General features: G+C 40.7%; 1 non-coding gene across 1 annotated transcript; it reads right to left on the reverse strand.

Moving 5' to 3' along the window:
* Nucleotides 1-4,406: 4,406 nt before the first annotated feature.
* Nucleotides 4,407-4,513, reverse strand: LOC128566105 (U6 spliceosomal RNA). The gene has a single exon (XR_008374401.1). It is a non-coding gene; the product is annotated as a U6 spliceosomal RNA (small nuclear RNA).
* Nucleotides 4,514-7,144: the final 2,631 nt, after the last annotated feature.

Below are 7,144 nucleotides of genomic sequence, written 5' to 3' on the forward strand. Positions count from 1 at the left end.
TTTGTCCCTTTCACCTACCTTATTGGTGGCCAGGTAAATAATTTATTTCCTTAATTTCCCAGGAAACAGAGACATCTGCTTTGCTTTACGGAGGCTTCCTTCTCCTTTAAAACCCAATGGTTCTATCTTTTTTACAAAGAGCCATTGCCTGAATGCTCTCAGAGCCTTTTCAGAAATAACTTTGGTGATTACTCAACTGTGAAAATAAATGTATACAAAGTTTGAGAATTGTTCTTTTCTCAAAGGAAGACTTTGAATCGAGCATCTACTTCATGGGATGTGACGTTAGCATCAGGGTCAAATTCTCTGAAGCTGGAATTCTTCAGGATGTGTTGGTGAGCAGTATGTGTACTGACTTAGCCCGTAAGGAAAGCTGGCAGCAGCCTCATAATTCAATTCCAGTCGCGTCGTGTCACAAGCAGAAGCAAAGCAAGCAAAGCTCGCAGTAACAAACCAGCCCTGCCATGGCCCTGATGGCCTGACTCATGTCCTGTGCCCCGGGAGTTGGCTTGGCCTCTGATGACCTTCCCATGAACCAAACTAAGGACTCTGAGCTGGACGATTCTGGGAAGGAAATGGAAGCTTACCCCTTAATTATTTAATATCCTAAAAGACTCTAAAATCCATCTTCTGGTGCTATGTGGAACACAAGATCTGCCCCCACAGAAGCTGGGTTTCTACCTCAGCTTCACTGTGTGACCTTGGGCAAGCTGCCTGAATTCTCCCATCTCTTAGGAAGGTTAAGATAAAACAAAAGAAAATGAGAACCTACCACATACCAGTGCCTAGTAATCTCAAAATTGGTCTTAGCTAGTCCATCAATTCTGCTCCTTGCCTCTTCCCTGCAGTGATCTCCTGACTGGTCTCCTGACATACCTCCTGCCTCGAGACCCCCGATAAATCCATCCCACACATTAGTGCCAAAGTGATCTTTCAGCACACAGATCAGATTCTAAAGCCCTCCTGTGGTTCCTCTCTGCCCTTAGAATATGTCTAGATCTACATGGATGACATATAAAATCCTATATCCTCTGTCACCTCTGGACCTGCGCCGAGCTGTCTGCTTAGCCCAGAATGCCCCTTCCCACCTTGACCACCGGCTACATTCCCACTCATTCCTCATATTCCAACTTGACCATCATTTCTTCCAACCTCTCCCTGCCACTCCAAGCGTGGTCAAGCATTTTTTTCTTTATTTCCTACAGATATAAAGTGTTGACTTCACCATGGCAGTTAGTACACTGGGCTGTCATTGTGTGCCTGCCTTTCTTCCCCTCTAGACTATGTAGTTTAGCCACAGGAGTGAGGTCAAGTTCAAGGACTAGAGAGAATGACAACGCAGAGTCAACAGATTGCCTTTTACTCTGGTTTTTCCATCACGTCAGCCAGTTAGCAATACAGAGAAGGCACACCGCGCTATGCCATCCGCTGCCGTGCAACGCTAACAACGTTAAGCTATTCTGAGGAAAGAATAGCTGTAAGAAAGGCAAAGTAATGGGTTTTGCTCACGCTGGCTGGGCAGCCAAAAACTGATTGTAAAGAGCAAGACTAGAGTTGGAGCTAAGCCATGTGAATAAGAGGCTGCCTGGGCTAGAAAACCCATCAGCCCAAACTAGGGTAGGAGCAGTGGGGTGGAGGGAGGTGACAAGATTGAGAGGTCTCAGAGAGGTAGAAGTGACAAGATGTGGTGGCCGATGGAAGTGAGATGAGGAGGGAGTTAGTGGAAATGCTACTCCTGCAGGTGACCCGGAAAGAGTGGAAGTCTGTGAGAAGAAGATACATTCAGTGTTAAAACACACGGGCAGGTGCACACACACACACAAAACCAAAGGTATATAATGATGGAAGTGGACAGTGAAATTTGCCAATTCACAAAGAGAACGTGAAGGAAGTGCTCAGGGGACTCTGCAGAAAGAAGGTCGGAAGGAACTTGCTAGGTCAAGAAAGCCTAGAAGTGCAGATGTGGAGAGAAGGGAAAACTTTTCACTGTTGGCAAGACTCCAGACAAATACAGCCTCTTTGGAAAGATGTATGGAGGATCTTCAAAGAACTCAAAATAGACCTCCCATCTGATCCTGCAATCCCATTACTAGGCATCTACCCAGAAGAAAAAAGATCATTTTATCATAAGGACATTTCCACTAGATGGGTTTATTGCAGCTCAATTTAAATCACCAAGAGGTGGAAGCAACCTAAATGCCCACCAGCCCAGGAATGGATTAATAAACTGTGGTATCTGTACCCCAGGGAATACTACTCAGCCATTACAAAAGATGGAGACTGTACATCTTTTGTATTCACCTGGATGGAGTTGAAGCACGTTCTTCTTAGTAAAGTATCACAAGAAAGGAAAAGTAAGTATCCAGTGCACTCAATACTGATATGAAACTAGGAGACAATCTAATCCATGCCTGCACAAGAGAAAAACGAACTCAATTCAAGTTGGGGGAGGAGAGAGAAAGGAGGGAGAAGTGAGGGGGAAAGGGATGAGTGTGCTCCCACCTATGGGCACAATGAAAGGGTATCTGGCACACCTCCTGGGTACAGAACACAAGTACAGCAAGGACTCTGCCGACCCAAAGCAAACGTTGTAACCTAGCTGTTTGTATCCTGACATTAATCTGAAATAAAAAAAAAGAAAGAAAGAAAGAAAGCCCAGAAGTGAGGGCTTGCTGCCTTTCGTACAACTTTAGGATCAGACTAGGAGCCGTATAAGATCCTATCTCTGGTCCTCACATGTGGATGTTGGGTTCATAATATCTTGCCGCACCACAGTTATACAAGCCATTTGCTTACACACAGGCAGGGATTCAAAGTAGAAGCCACCTACCTTGGCTTCCACACAGCGCGTGTTTCATCTACCTTTATATTTCTTATACAGCAGGTATTCAAGAAATTTCCCTTGAACTGATAAATAATGTCTATAAATGAGGGTAGTAACACCAATGCCATAAGGTTGTGTAAATTTAATAACTACCAATGCCATAAGGTTGTGTAAATTTAATAACTAGATAAAGCTAGGCCATTATACATATAATTCTGGTGACGTTTACTGAACCCTCCTTGGCCTCCCGAATGTTAGGATTACAGGCGTGACCCACTGCGCCTCGCAGACGGTGACAATTTTATGTATCAGGGTAGGCTTCTGTAAGGAAGTAATGTTTGAAAACACAAATGAATTTAGTGCAGACATCTGAGGGAAAAAAAGGACTATACTGAGATAATAGCAAATGCAAAGGCCTTTCACACCTGTGGGTCACGTTGTCCTATTCCTTAGCACGTCTGATAGTATTTGTGTGGAAGCTAGATTATTCAGTGTTCAATTTCGTTCCATAAAAACAGTTTTGGGGGGGTTTGTTTGTTTGGTGGTTTATTTATATATATATTTATTTATTTATTTTGGCAGGTAGGCAAGTTACTTGAAGTTCAGCTTGATCCCCTTTTGAGCCGTGGTTTAAGTTTCATTACAGAGGGTCTAAAGCAGCCTTTACTTTAGAGCTGCTATAGGCCTGGAACTGAAACTTTACCCTTTTGCGGTTTCTCCTGAATCCCCCCCCAGAGTTCACCAGCACTCGCACCTTGGCTGATGAGAACATAAACATCTTCTAGGCTGTGTTAGCTCTGGAAATTTTTCAGTTCCTAGGACTCCAGTCATTCTTTCCCCATTCTCTTGGAGTTTTACCCCCATGTGTGCGTAGTCTGGTATTCAGCAAGCCTCCAGAAGTTGTTCTGTGCTGCTCTCTCACTTTTCTTCATTACTCCGCCTTGCAAATTTCAGCTACTTCAGCCTCCCCAAACTCCAGTCTCACCTCAGCTCAGCAAGACTGCTTGGATTCTCCCTTCCTGCGATAGTGCCAGGCCAGAAAGTCCTCCCAGTCAGCAACCTAGGGGACTCATAGGGCTCACCATATTTGTTTCTAGTTCTCTGATTTACAATTTTAGAAGTCCAATGTGGCTGTTAGTGGAGAATAGAATGAAGGAAGGCAAAAGACACAAGACCAGTTAGGAGACCTAAAGTAGTCTAGGGAAGGGAAAGGTGGATTAATGGAGGAAGAAAGACGTTAGATTTTGGATATAATTTCAAGTAGAGCCCACAGGATTTGCAGAAGAGTAAGATGTGAGTTGTGAAAGAAAGGAAGGAGTTGAGGATGCCTCCAAGGCTTTTTGACGTGAGCAGCTAAATAAATTGTGGCACCATTTACAGAGATGGCAAGCACTGGGGGAGAAGCAGGCTTAGAGACTGGAGGAACGATGAAAAGTCAGGTTTTAGGTTAGGCCCCTCAAGTCTGAGTTTCCTACTACATCCATGGAGAGAGAGATAGACAGGTACTTGGTTGGTGGTGTCAGGGTTCTGGACTTTGGCCACTCTAACAGGTGTATAGGTTGTTGTTGTTGTTTTTTTTTTTTTAAATATGGAATGCTTCACGAATTTGCATGTCATCCTTGCACAGGGGCCATGCTAATCTTCTCTGTATTGTTCCAATTTTAGTATATGTGCTGCTGAAGCGAGCACGGGTGTATAGGTTGTTTTAATGTGTATTTTACTGATTATATGTGATGTAGAGCATCTTTTCATAAGCTTATTGCCATCTATATGTCTTCTTTGATGAGGTATCTGGCCCATTTTTCTTTTTTTGAGAGACAGAGTTTTATTTGTTGCCCTCAGTAGAGTGCCGTGGCATTATAGCTCACAAGCACCTCAAACACTTGGGCTGGAGCGATCCTCTTGCCTCAGCCTCCCAAGTAGCTGGGACTACAGGCTCCCGCCACAAGATTAATTTGTTGTTGTTGTTGTGGTTAGTTTTAGAGAACTCTCTCTGGCTCAGGCTGGTTTTGAACTCCTGAACTCAAGCAATTCACCTGCCTAAGCCTCCTAGAGTGCTGGGATTGCAGATGTGAGCCACTGTGCCCACTTTGACCCATTTTTAACTGGATTATTTGTTTTCTTTTTGCTGAGATTTTTGTATATTTTGGATAACAGTCCTTTATCATATATATCTTTTGCAAATATTTTCTCCCAGTCCATAGCTTTTCTCATTTTTTGACATTGTCTTTCACAGAGAAGTTTTTAATTTTAATGAAGTCTAGTTTATCAATTCTTTCTTTCATGGATCATGACTTGGTGTTGCATCTAAAGTCATTACCATACCCGGCGTCATCCATCCTATCCTCTTTTCTAGGAGATTTATGGTTTTGCATTTTATGTCTAGGACTCTGACCCTTTTTGGGTCAATTTCCATAAAAGGTGTTAGGTCTGTGTCTAGATTTACTTATTTGCATGTGGATGTCCTATTGTTCCAGCACCATTTGTTGAAAAGGCATTTTTTTTCAACAAAAAATTGAAATTGTATTGCCTTCACTCCACCATCAAAAATCAGTTGACTTTACTTATGTGGGTCTCAATATTGTTATTGGGCTCGCAATACTGTTACATTGATTTATTTGTGTACTATTTTTTGCCAATAGCACATGGTCTTAATTGCTGTAAATTTATTATAAGTCTTAAAGGTAGGAGCTAGTTCTCTGACTTTGTTCTTCTCCTTCAATATTGAGCTGGCTATTCCAGATCTTTCACTTTTCCATATAGAAATATGCCATAGAATCCGTTTGTCAATATCCCCCCAAAATCTCAGCATTTATTTAGCATTTCATTGGATCTACATACCAACTTGAGAAGAACTAATTTCTTCACAATATTGAGTCTTCCTATCCATGAACATGGAATATCTCTCCATTTACTTAGTTCTTCTTTGATGCCCTTTATCACAGTTTTGTAGCTTTCTTCAAACATATTTTGTATATATTTTTGTTAGATTTACACCTATTTCATTTTTTCATGTGCTAATTTAAATGGTATTGCGTTTTTATTTCAATTTTTGCTTTTTTATTACCAGCATATAGGAAAGCAATTGACTTTTATATATTTACCATGTATCCTGCAGCCTAGATATTTTCAGGAAAGTGATTGACTTTTGTTTTCAACTTTATATCCTGCAGCCTTACTAGTTATAGGAGATTTTATTTCCTGTTTTTTTTTCTTTGTCAATTCTTTAGAATTTTCTACAAGATGATAATGTCATATGCAAACAAAGACAATTTTATTCCTTCCTTTTCAACCAGCATAACTTTTGTTTACTTTTCTTGTCTTACTGCATTATCTAGGACTTCTAGAATGATGCTGAAAAGAATTGGTGAGAGGGGATATTTTCGCCTCATCCTGATCTTAGTGGGAAAGTTTCTAATGTGATTAAGTATAATGTTAACTTTAGGATTTTTATTTTTATTTTTTTTATTTTTTTTTATTGTTGGGGATTCATTGAGGGTACAATAAGCCAGGTTACACTGATTGCAATTGTTAGGTAAAGTCCCTCTTGCAATCATGTCTTGCCCCCATAAAGTGTGACACACACCACGGCCCCACCCAACTGTAGAATTTTTTAAAAATATATTCTTGATCAAGTTGAGGAAATTTCCTGACTTTCTAGTTTACTGGAAGATTTTTAAACATAAATAAGTGTAGAATTTTTTGTCAAATATTTTTCCTGTATCTAGTTCTTCTCCTTCTCCCTCTTCTCCCTCTTCTTCTTCTTTCTCTTCCTCTGCTTCCTCTTCTTCTTCCTCTTCTTTCGTTTTTTTTTTAAATTTTTTATTAAATCATAATCACATAGATCATGTATACATTAATGCATTTGTGGGGTACAATGTGCTGATTTCATATAGAATTAGAAACCTTACATCACACTGGTTACTGTATACCTCATCTTGTTTACTTAATTATTGTGTTAAGACATTTATACTCTATACTTAATAGATCCGACATGTACCCTTGCATTATGCACCATAGGTGTGGTCCCACCATTCACCCTCCCTCGATCTGACCTCCCCCCTCCCCTCCCATCCCCCACTCCTTCCTTCATCCTGGGCCATAGTTGTGACCTATTCTTCATATGAAAGTGTGAGTGACTGTAAATGGTTATATAATAGTACTGAGTACATTGGATATTTTTTCTTCCATTCTTGAGATACTTTACTAAGTAGGATATGTTCCAGCTCCATCCGTGTAAACATAAAAAAAGTAAAGTCTCCATCTTTTTTAAGGCTGCATAATATTCCATGGTATACATGTACCACAATTTATTAATCC

The sequence above is a fragment of the Nycticebus coucang genome, chromosome 14, assembly GCF_027406575.1.
Source record: "Nycticebus coucang isolate mNycCou1 chromosome 14, mNycCou1.pri, whole genome shotgun sequence".
In the NCBI taxonomy this organism is placed as follows: domain Eukaryota; kingdom Metazoa; phylum Chordata; class Mammalia; order Primates; family Lorisidae; genus Nycticebus; species Nycticebus coucang.